Here is a 12,188-nt window from a genome sequence, read left to right on the forward strand (position 1 = left end):
TCATGAATTATTGCGTGGAAGTTTTCCCGATATGTATTCTACATATATCCAATTTTTATAAACACTGTACCTTTGTAAAATATATTTATATCTTGACAAAAAATGTTCCCACCACTTGTCCTGTTTGTTTTGTATGTGAAAAAGATAGTATCACCTAATTTAGCATTCATCAAATCATCACAACCTAATTCTATAAATCTGTGTGTAAAAGTCACTGCTGCCTTGTCCTACAATGATTGTTTTTTGTTGTTTAGGATGTTGAATTTTACTTTGTATTTTTCACTGGTATTGGGCCGTTTTTCCTCTCCCATCTCAAGCTGGCCTACACCACGTAGCACGGGCGCTACACTGTGGTGGAGTGCAGTACACCAGGCACGGTCCTCTGCAGGCAGAGAAGATGCAGCGCGTGCACCACAACAACAGCCACATGAATCACACAACTCGTAGCATCCCACGTGATGCATCGTAGGTTCACTTGAACTTCAACTAATCTGGCTACTGCATCATCAGCAAGCACTGTGGCATTCACTACATTTGGGAGACTGGCGATTTCCTATGACAAATTTGCTCAACAACTTCCATCGGCTTCCCAAGGAAACATTGAACCCAGTGGCTCATAACTTTGACAGTGTTAAATATCTCCGTAATCAAATACTTCGAGTCATGAAATAGTGTACTTTTTACAAACGTCGAGGGCTTAAAAATTACATTTTATCTGGAGGAAGTTATAACCAATCCAAGTCAGGGTGTAAGAGGAAAGTAGGTTCCTAGAAGTTTGTCAGACAAGACCTGCATAGCCATGACGATTCAAGAGGATGGAGCGGTGTGTGGTATCCAACGCAGCCCAAAAGTCAAGAACTAGAAGCAGCTTCCATAATTATTTGAGAGGTGGTCATTCACCCTGCATAGGGGAACAGTTTCAACGACATGGCCTTGGTGGAATCCAGAATGTACGAAGTCATGGAGACCATGGCAGCTGATGGGTTTGCAGCCATGGCCAACCATCTTGGGCTTGACACTTGAAAGAGAGCTTCATAGCTCATTATATTCTTCCAGCTTAAATACAATGTCTGTGTCTGAAGAGGCGGGAGAAAATCACCATGTTTAAGTCTTTTCCAAGGAAAGGGAGGTGTGGGATATGGTGAATTAATGAATGTTGGGGTCCAGTGTGGATGTAAGGTTTTTATATTTACACACATTTTCATTATCCATTCCTCCTTTCCTCCCCTTCACCTAAACTTGCCCAGAGACATGCGAATGGCTATGTGAAGTTTAGCATCACTCACGAGAAGCTGCTCCAGGGATGGCTTCACCCGCAGTTCTGCTCAGATCGACACCCATCAAGTTGAGCTGCTGCTTATGCTGTGATATCCACTGATGCAAGAGAGGGATCTCGGATTGCAGCGGCACCAGCACGTCTTTAAGGAATATCATGCACACATCTTCTCCCTTGTTGAGCACCAGGTCAACCAGGTCCCGTGTTCGCACATTGGGGTCATTCTCGCTTTTAAGGGATGCGTATTCACTGTGCAGGACTATCCCTGCTTGTTGCGAATGGTCACGCACTTCTGAAGACTTCGCCTGGAGGTATTTCTGCAGTTTCACTTTGTTGGTTCTAATGATCTCATATGCAGTATCTTTTGATGCCATCACGACAAATGCAGAGTCACCTGAAGAAAATGAAAACAAACCACGTGTCACATGTAAGCATAGTCGTGTAATTTTAGCCAGGTACGGGAAACAATTATTATTATAATAAAATGCTGCTACTAAAATATGAGGTCTCGGTTAGGTACAATTGTGACTTTAGGTATTTAATTGTGAATACATTGAGTTATTGAAATTGTAATGTAAGCTCCGATTGTTAATAACATCGAAACACCTTAGGCATCTCAAAACACTCTTCAGTGCAAGCATATGACCATTACTCACGAGAAGCTGCTCCAGGGATAGCTTTACCCGCAGTTCTTCTCAGATCGACACCCATTACGTTGAGCTGCTGCTCATGCTGTGAAATCCACTGATCCAAGAGAGGGATCTCGGATCTCAGTGGCACCAGCACGTCTTTAAGGAATCTCATGCAGACATCTTCTCCCTTGTCGAGCACCAGGTCAACCAGGTGCCGTGTTCGTGCAATGGGGTCATTCTCACTTTTGAGGGTCGTGTATTCATTCTTCAGGACTATCTCTGTTTGATAGAAATGGTCAAGCACTTCTGAAGACTTCGCCTGGAGGTATTTCTGCAGTTTCACTTTGTTGGTTCTAATGATCTCATATGCAGTATCTTTTGATGCCATCACGACAAATGCAGAGTCACCTGAAGAAAATGAAAACAAACCACGTGTCACATGTAAGCATAGTCGTGTAATTTTAGCCAGGTACGGGAAACAATTATTATTATAATAAAATGCTGCTACTAAAATATGAGGTCTCGGTTAGGTACAATTGTGACTTTAGGTATTTAATTGTGAATACATTGAGTTATTGAAATTGTAATGTAAGCTCCGATTGTTAATAACATCGAAACACCTTAGGCATCTCAAAACACTCTTCAGTGCAAGCATATGACCATTACTCACGAGAAGCTGCTCCAGGGATAGCTTTACCCGCAGTTCTTCTCAGATCGACACCCATTACGTTGAGCTGCTGCTCATGCTGTGAAATCCACTGATCCAAGAGAGGGATCTCAAATCTCAGTGGCACCAGCACGTCTTTAAGGAATCTCATGCAGACATCTTCTCCCTTGTCGAGCACCAGGTCAACCAGGTGCCGTGTTCGTGCAATGGGGTCATTCTCACTTTTGAGGGTCGTGTATTCATTCTTCAGGACTATCTCTGTTTGATAGAAATGGTCAAGCACTTCTGAAGACTTCGCCTGGAGGTATTCCTGCAGTTTCACTTTCTTGCTTCTAATGATCTCATATGCAGAAACTTTTGATGCCATCATGACAAATGCATCGAGTCACCTGAAGAAAATGAAAACAAACCACGTGTCACCTGTAGGCATAGTGTAATTTTAGCCAGGTACGGGAAGGAAATATAATTATTAAAATAAAATGGTGCTACTAAAATCTGAGAGGTCTCGGTTAGGTACAATTGTAACTTTAGGTATTTGATTGTGAATACATTGAGATATTTAAATTGTAATTTAAACTTCAAATTGTTATTGGAATTTATGGAAATACATTAAATAGCATCGAAACACCTTAGGCATCTCAAAACACTCTTCAGTACAAGCATATGAACATTCATATGAACACAACACTACGACAAAAAAAGTAAAATGTAAACCTAATTCAAAACACCACACAGGTTTAGCAGATTAAGCAGCTGCCTGACACCACGCGCTCACTGCCACGACCACCGTGATGCCACGCAGACGGCGAATTGCGCTGTGATGTGCAATGATCGAGGTCGATTAGGATGGAGGTGGAATGGCAGAGGGTGTAACCCCGGTTTGATCTTGGGTGGTCCCCATGTAGTGGGCACTCACATGCTCTCAATGTATGGGTAGAGGGGGTGCTCTGAGGTTGTCTAGCAGTGGTATGACGTCACAAACGCTTCACGGAAATTAGTGAGCATGATCTTTGCAGAGGTACAGTGTGTTTGTGTGGGGAAGCCAAAACTTAAAGTACACACATGAGGCAGCGTCAATTTTACGGTGATGTTCATTATGTTAAATAAATCACTTATCCAGGACAGCAGTGGTCCAGGTGTCTATGCAGCCACCTTCCTATGCCTTTGAATCTCCACCTACACCGTCTCTTAAGAGTCCTTCAAAATAAGCAGCACGTTACAGCATTAGAAGCCATTGTCTCTCTCCGCTGGATGAACGCCTCCCTATATACAGGTAGGAACAATGTTCCACACTGCCCACCAGGGATTTATTGTCTGACTGTCTGTCTGTCGTGCATAAATAAATATATAATACACACAGCTCTTTGATTGGTGGAGACCTTACAAACAGCTCTTTGATTGGTGGAGACCTACTGCCGGGTACGGAGAGGGGAGGTGCCTAAGGGAGGAGGGTCAGGGGAGGGGCCTAAGGGAGGGGGGGTCAGGGGAGGGGCCTAAGGGAGGGGGGGTCAGGGGAGGGGCCTAAGGATATGGGGGGTTGGTCAGGGGAGGGGCCTAAGGGAGGGGGGTAATGGGAGGGGCCTAAGCAAGGAGGAGGGGCCGATAGTTAAGGGGGCTGGCTACCTGGCTGGCTGCCTGGCTACCTGGCTGGCTGCCTGGCTGCCTGGCTACCTGGCTGGCTGCCTGGCTACCTGGCTGGCTGCCTGGCTACCTGGCTGGCTGCGTGGCTACCTCAAGTCAAGTTATCTTTTATACAGGTAGGAACAACAGGTTCCACACTGCCCACCAGGTATGAGTTGTCTGGCTGTCGTGCACGAATGCGCTGTCCAACCAAGTTCCTACCTGCCCACTCCGAAGGAACGTGTTTTGTTTTACATAATAAATGAATGAAAAGAAATCCTTATTAGTATCAATAATAATGAAGCAGCTCCGTCAGTGAGCATGCACCACATGCATTTACAACAGCAAGGAGAGCATAAGACTATAACAAGTTTTGTACACCATGTTCGTAAACTTAGGTTTTTTCGGTAAAGTCACGTAGGTAAAACATTAATTTTAATGTTTTACCTACGTGACTTTACCGAAAAAACCTAAGAATATGAATCCTTGCAGTCACGAAAGCTTCAAATCTAGAATTCATGTTCGTAAACGCAAGTGAGCCATTCTTTAGTGGATTTTACTTGGTAAATAAAATCTTTTCTTTGTTTTTGACCTCACGTGACAAACACCAGCATTGAAAAAAACAGTAAATGCACCAGAATGAAGCAGGGAACATCTCGCCAAGTCGTATATGTGTAGTGCCATAAGAGGGGCCACTGTGCCAGCCCAAGAGGGGAGGGGCTGCTGGGGGCTCTGGGATCCTAAACAGATAAGCCTCAAGGCCAGGCACTAGGATCCCAGGCAACCCAGACGCATAAGCCCCTTGGCGCCACCAACGGGGGGGCTGTGTGTGCTCTGTGGGATATCTGGGGGCGCACACAACCCCACCCCTCGTTGGGGACGAGGCATAAAAGAGCAGCTCCCTGGCCGATCGGGGCCAGTCGCAGCTCAAGACCCAAGACCCGCCAGCCAGCCTAGGACCCTGGACCCCCCTCGTCCCACTTGTCCTTGTAAGGGCCGGGACGCTGTGAGGGCCGGTGGTGGGACTCTGGGACTCCCGGCTCTACGTCCTTGTAAGGGCGAGTTCTGAGGAAGCCAGAGTCCAGACCTGCACCTTGGCTGGGTCGGGTCAATTAGCCTCCCCTCGGGTAATTGTAGCCGGAGGACCCCAGAGCGTAGCCAGAGTAGTGTATCTAGGCTGTGTACCTAGGCTGTAACAGAGTATCAGGACTGTTGGAGTGTTGTATTGTAATAAAGTTACCTCTACAAGTGTCTCCGGAACCCATTACATATGCAACAAAGAGACAACTATAGACAAATAATCACATCCACAACCAGACCTGGATATGATAATAAAGTAAAGCCCTGCTAGATAATGGGCACCCTATTCCCTGTCGGTCGTAGTTGCTTGTTTTGTTTTGTGATACTTCACCACACTGGCCAGTGCAGGTTGGTGAAGCGAGGGCGCCAGGACCGATTCATTTGTCACTCGCCTCTGATATTCGGCCATGGGTTCGTAGTGCAGTGCGCTAAGCGCTGTGCAACTGCTCCACCCCATATGCCCTGGGCATCCCCGCGCATGAGAATTCAATCTCAATGGAATTTCCAGGTGAAATATATAATTTAAAAAATGACAGTGCAATGAAGAAAAATAGATCAATTGGAAAGTGCAACGACACGGTGGACAGGTGGAAGATATAATGGATTAAAATGATGAATCAGAACTGAACGTACAGGCCAAGCACACCATGGTGGTGTTCGCTTTATCCATGAATCTTCACACTTCAGTGCCATTGTTTTCCAGCACATACGTCGTGACTCTATGGAAATCGCTGCGTCGGTGTTCGCTCGTGCAGCTCCACGCTACCCACAGCATACGCGCGCTCCCTACAGAGGATCCACAGTCGCGCATCTTCTACGCCTATAACACGAGCTCTAACACAAACACGTCCTCGAGTCAGCGGAGGTCATCAGCATCGAGGCCATGGTCCTCAAGACACAGCTTCGTTGGGCAGGGCGCATCGCCAGGATGGAGAACCACCGCTTACCTAAGATTGTGCTGTATGGGGAACTGTCCTCTGGCCATCGCGACATAGGGGCACCACGAAAGCGATACAAAGACTCCCTGAAGAAGTCCCTCGCTGCTTGCTGCATCGATCACCATCAGTGGGCAACACAAGCAGCTGATCGCAACTCCTGGCGGCACACAGTCCACCAGGCCACCTCCTTCTTCGAAGATACCCGCAGGGCCCGTATGGAGGACAAAAGGAGGAGGAACCATGATCCCTCAGCACCCATCCCAGATCAGACCTATACTTGCAGCTGTTGTGGCAGGACCTGCTTGTCCCGCATAGGCCTCTTCAGCCACCAGCGTGCCTGCAGAAGACGTGGAAGTCCTTCCTAGATCTTCGTTCGCGAAACCAAGCCATGATGATGGAACACATACACCCCCCCATGTAGCTTCACAGACTGGTGGGGCAAGTGCTGTTATTGAGCCCCTATAAAGGTCAGCAAGGTACATGCCGGGTTAGGTGATCAGAACTACACCGGACCGCCTGTGTCTCCCCAATGTATGATGTGTACACACCGCCCCAGGTACTCATTTGAGTCACACACACACACACTGACCACCCGTGCTACAACAACAACAACAACCGCCATTCGCCACTAAGTGGCGGTGACGTCACCACGACGCTTGTGCCAGGCCATGTGCACCTTGAGGCCACGTGAAGTGTCGAACGCCCGCTGGCAGGAGGTCACGGGGCAGACCCAGGTGCCACGGGTCGACTGACCGAGATGACCGAGTTGACTGGCTGATGCACCACCTGTGCCCCCTACTGTACCAACTTGCTGTGCTTTAGCCACCCGGCGCTCCGCTCGTTGTTGTGAGCGTCGCTCCTCCGCCCTCCATTGTTGTTGGAGGGCGACTGCCTCCAACTGCCCAGTAGCGTCTTTCACGAGCCTCCTCCACAGAGGCCGATCTTGACACCGCTGGTACCAGTCATCGGCAAGTCCACTCAGCTCCACGTCCTCCTGTACCACATCACTCCATCTCTTCTCTAGCCCGTGCCGCGCCCGTTTAGCCCCCTCGATCCAGCCGAACAAAAGCTGTTTAGGCATGCGGTGGCTGGGCATGCGGGCTACATGACCCAGCCAACGCAGCCTTGCCTGCCGGAGGAGCTCACTGATGGGACTTTGCCCAGATCTTTCAAGGACTTGTGAGCTCCTCACACAATCCAGCCTGGTTAAACCCAGGATGGATCGTAGGCAGGCCAGCCTAAATGTTTCCAACCGGTGAAGATGCTCCACTAGGGGGGTCCACGTTTCGCAAGCATAGAGAAGGGAGGGAATGACCGTGGCCGAGAAGACCTGAAGCTTCGTGCGGAGCGACAGACCAGGTAGCTTCCACACAGCGTTACGCAACCGATGAAAAGATATTGCCGCTCGACTGATTCGGAGTGAGACCTCTGCTGATAAACTGGAGCCGGTCATAAGCACACTGCCCAGGTATGGGAAACTCTCCACTCTCTCCACAACTGCCCCATCACCAATTGGGAGTTGTGGGGGTGGAGTGTCCGATGGTACAAAATACCCAGGCAGGTGCTTAGTTTTGGTGGGGCTGATGGTAAGGCCCCACCTCTTAGTGGCACGCTCCAGTCTCAGCAGCAGCGTCTCCAACTCCTCTTCTGAATGAGCAGTTATTACCAAATCATCGGCATACATAACGTGGTTGACCAATAGGGAGCCATCCCTTGATCGCACCCGGGCGTCGATCAGCCTCCCATTATATCTGTACCAAATGGAAATTCCCCCGGTACAGCTATTGAAGGCTTCACGAACTACGCAGTCGAAATAGATGTTAAATAATGTGGGAGCCAGAGGACATCCCTGTCGCACCCCAAGGTGTACAGGGAAAGGCTCCGACTCCCGGCCACGTAGTTTTACCCGGGCCCGCTCACCATCATGAAGGTCCTTAATGATCGTGAGCAGAGGGTCAGGGACTCCGAAAGCACGAAGAACAACCCAGAGCCCAGTCCTACTGATGGTATCATAGGCCTTGACCAGGTCAATAAAGCAGAGATGTAGGTCTTTTTGGAATTCCCTACACCTCTGCTGTAGCAGACGGACAGAAAATATGGCATCTGTGCAGGACCGCCCTTTCCTGAAACCGCATTGGGGCTCCGCAAGCCTCTCCTCAGCGTGCCTAGCAAGGCGATGTTGAATAATCCTTGCCAGGACCTTACCCGGCACACTGAGGAGTGAGATGCCCCTGTAGTTGTTACAGTCGGTACGGTCCCCCTTCTTAAAGAGGGGGACCACCAGGGCATCCTTCCAGTCCTGCGGAACTCGTCCAGTGGTCCAGACTGTTGTTATGATGTCATATAGGGCAGTCTGTGCACAAACGCCACCCTCCCTCAGCATTTCGCTTGGGAGATCATCTCTGCCCGGTGCCTTCCCTGGTCTCAGACTCCGGATCGCCCTCAGTACTTCCTTAACAGCTGGTACCTCAGCCAGCCACTCACAGGGGGTGACCTCTTCCAATATTTGAGGCACCGCAGCCTCAGCAGGGTTATCCCCACTTTGTGCCATGATGTTTTCCTGGCTGAGAGATTTTCCCTCCCCCAGGACCTCACAGAAATGCTCAGCAAATCTGCAAACCTGTTCCTGGGGGTCGGAGATTGGATCACCGTTTTTTCCTCTAATGATGGTAATAGGTGTGGCGCTGCAGGTTACTTTTTTGATGGAGTTAAATAGTGATTTGTGATCGCGGGCCACTGAGGCAGACTCCATCTCCTCAGCAACCCGCGACCACCACCCATCCTTACAGCGCCTTACGGCTCTCCGAACCTCCGAGCGAAGGCTGCGGTAAACCTCCTCATTCTCTGACGTGGGATGCTGTAGGCGATGAGAGTGGGCCTGTCTTTTCTCCTCTGTCAGCCAGGGTTTCTGGGGAGGTCTGGACCGCGTACCTAGGGGTCGGCACGGTTTGGCTCAAACCACCAAACCGCGGTTTGAACCGAACCAAATCGGTTTGGTTTGGCTCTGTTTGAACTGGTTCGGTTTGGTTTGGGGCTACGAAAACCGACTCGGTTTGGCTCGGACAGGGTGGAACCGGCTCAAACTAGTTTGGTTCAAGCCAACTTAAGAGGTTTGGTTTAGCTTAGTTTGGTTTGGTTTTGGTTTGGTTTGGTTCAGTCGTCGCTGGTTTGGTTTGGATTGCTCAATTTGAAACCAGTTTGAGTCGGTTCAAACCGTGCCGACCCCTACGCGTACCCAAAGCAGCCATTGCAGCTGCATGAGTCACAGTCTTAAACCTCGCCCATTTACCCTCGACATCAGGTGGAGTGGGGGACGATGCCAACCCCAGCTGCAGGCGATGATGAAATTCTCGCTTGCAACTTTCATCAGCTAACTGAGACCAGGCCACTTTTGGTTGGAATGGGATCCTGGGTGTACACCCACCACCGGAGTGGAAGAATGGCAGGCGCATCTTACAGATGACTAGTCGATGGTCAGAGGGCAGATCAGCTCCACGGTAGGTCCTGGTGTCAAGGACATGGGCTCGCATCCGCTGCTACACCATCTTCCACACACACAGACATTGATACACAAACAAAAAATCCCTCGTGTTGCCTACACAGGCGGTTTACAGTCTGGACCACACCACCCATCGTCCCCCATGCTGGCTATTATAGGCGCTCGCTAACACCACTTGCCCCAGGCTGTGATTATAGCCCCCTAACCTCACCCCCCTACCCCACATCACAAACTCCCTACACTCACCCACGCTGTGAAGTGTTGAGTCACTTGCCTCTTTTGTCCCTGACACACGCAATCGCGGACCCTCTCCCTAACTTATCTGATGTATTATTATTAAACAGAGGTTTCGGTTCAATTGACGTGAACTCAGGCTTTTATATAACGACGAGTCGCATAGGCAACACCACGGGATGAAGGGGACAGTGGGGGGGGGGGGTCTATCGCTCCGTCGATGGACTGGGCGTGAGTAACAGACTTCAGCCTCTTTTTACAATCTCTGTGAACAGGGAGGTAGAAGCCAAGAGTTAATTTGAACAACAAAAACGGTGACTTTTAAATTAGCAATGTTCCTGCTAAAATACGTTAGACTTTACCATTTTGCTAATGTCAATCGTTTTATTTGTAAAATTGTTAAATATGGAATCAAATCCCACCTGTTGTTGATTATGGCTTCCCTCTCCGTGGGTTTTCACAACAGGAATTGCGGAGAAATTATTTTACTCTATGGTAATGAAACTTTAAAATATGTTTTAAATGGAAAACAATAATTTGTGTTAACATCCCCGATTGTGAATTTTGTTTTGGCAAACCAACAGGCCGAAAAGAAACGGCATTACATTTTGGATGTGAGTACCATGAGACAAATACACACACCCACAAAACTACTAACTTTTATACATAGATAAAATATTGTGACGTGTTTTTTTTTTACCATGTGATGAGTACCGATCTCCCAGCAGAGAGTGTGGGGCAGTGTGGTCCCTCGTGGGTACGAATAGTAAGACCACCCTGAGCGGTTTCCAGAAGATGCTCGGTGGAAACTCTTGTTCTGCCATTCTCTACCACAAGATTAGTTGATTGGCAAGGTTGGCTACGTACGTTGCAGAAGAAGTTTAACATACATACATGCGTAAAGGCTCTCCGAGATTTCTAATGGGATTCCCAATCAAATAACCACTTGCCGATATGCATTAAGGATAACACTGAACATTAAACAATGGATTAACTCGGAAAAGAGGGGGATATGGAACAAGTGGGAAGCATGTTCCAGTCTTTAGTCGCTCACCGGGATTGTTCTCTCGCACTCTCCAAAGATAAACCACGGGGCTTCAAGCCACACTGGACCTTTCCACCATCCTCGGAGTCTGCAAAGATCGACAGATCCCATTATATCCCTCTGTGCATCGATAGTATGGGGCAACGCATCCCTTAAAATAGAGAGTAAATTAATTAATTGGCTAGCATGGAACATCTGCTAATATTGACAAGATAGGGGACCTGTTGACTGAAGAAGAGAACATTTATTATTTCCATCAGATACAGGCATGGCACGATGTCCCACAGTCACACTTCTACAAGTATCTACACATTAAGGAACGCCATCAACAAGGCCTAAACCAAAATTTTTCCCCTGAGCACCCACCCCATAATAGACTGGCTCGTGGAGACAAATAAAGACGTACAAACGAGCAGAGGCGTGCCATCTCCTCGACTCGGGCGAAGAGCGGAACAGACTAAAAGCCAAGAAACTGTGGGAAGCACTGCTGGGGTATGACATCTCATCCCCGCCCCCCCAAAAAGGGGGGGCAGAGATATGGTAAGTATGGGCAGCTGGTTCTAGATCGCTCCCATTGAAATTTAAATTCTCTAACTCCTTCCCAGACTGCCCCAAATGCCCACAAGAAACACCTGGACGTAATGAGGAAAAAACAGAACCAGTGGGCGTGGGGTGGAGAGGAGGAATGGGTGACAGGAATCACACCACTCTACCACACTCTGAACGACAGTGGTCCCCAGGAGGGATAAAGGCAGAGGCAGGTTTCACACTTATGTTTTTCTTAATATTCTTTTATTTTCCTATTCATTCATAATCAACGTTTTTGGGTTTAGATCGCGTTATTTATAAATGTGTCGTAACCCTCCACCACCCGACACGGCCAATCAGTAAAAAATGTGTCACGTTGACAAAAGACAAATAGTTCACTGCTTTAGCCCACCGGTGTGTTGAAGCCACAATATTTACAATTTGAGTACGACGTTTCGCTGGTAATTGCATCCAGCATCATCGGGCAATTCGCCAGAATGGTGAGGCGCTGCTGTTTCTCCCGTTCTTATATAGAGCAGCAGCAGGGTGACGTCATCATTAACTCATTAACTCATCAGGTGCAAAGATTCAAGGGGGGAGTGATTGTAATTATATACTAGATTAGTAATCAGGCTATTGTTACGATGCGAGTTGTAGATTAGTAATCAT

The sequence above is a fragment of the Lampetra fluviatilis genome, chromosome 79 (genome assembly GCF_964198595.1).
Source record: "Lampetra fluviatilis chromosome 79, kcLamFluv1.1, whole genome shotgun sequence".
NCBI classification, from domain to species: Eukaryota; Metazoa; Chordata; class Hyperoartia; order Petromyzontiformes; family Petromyzontidae; genus Lampetra; species Lampetra fluviatilis.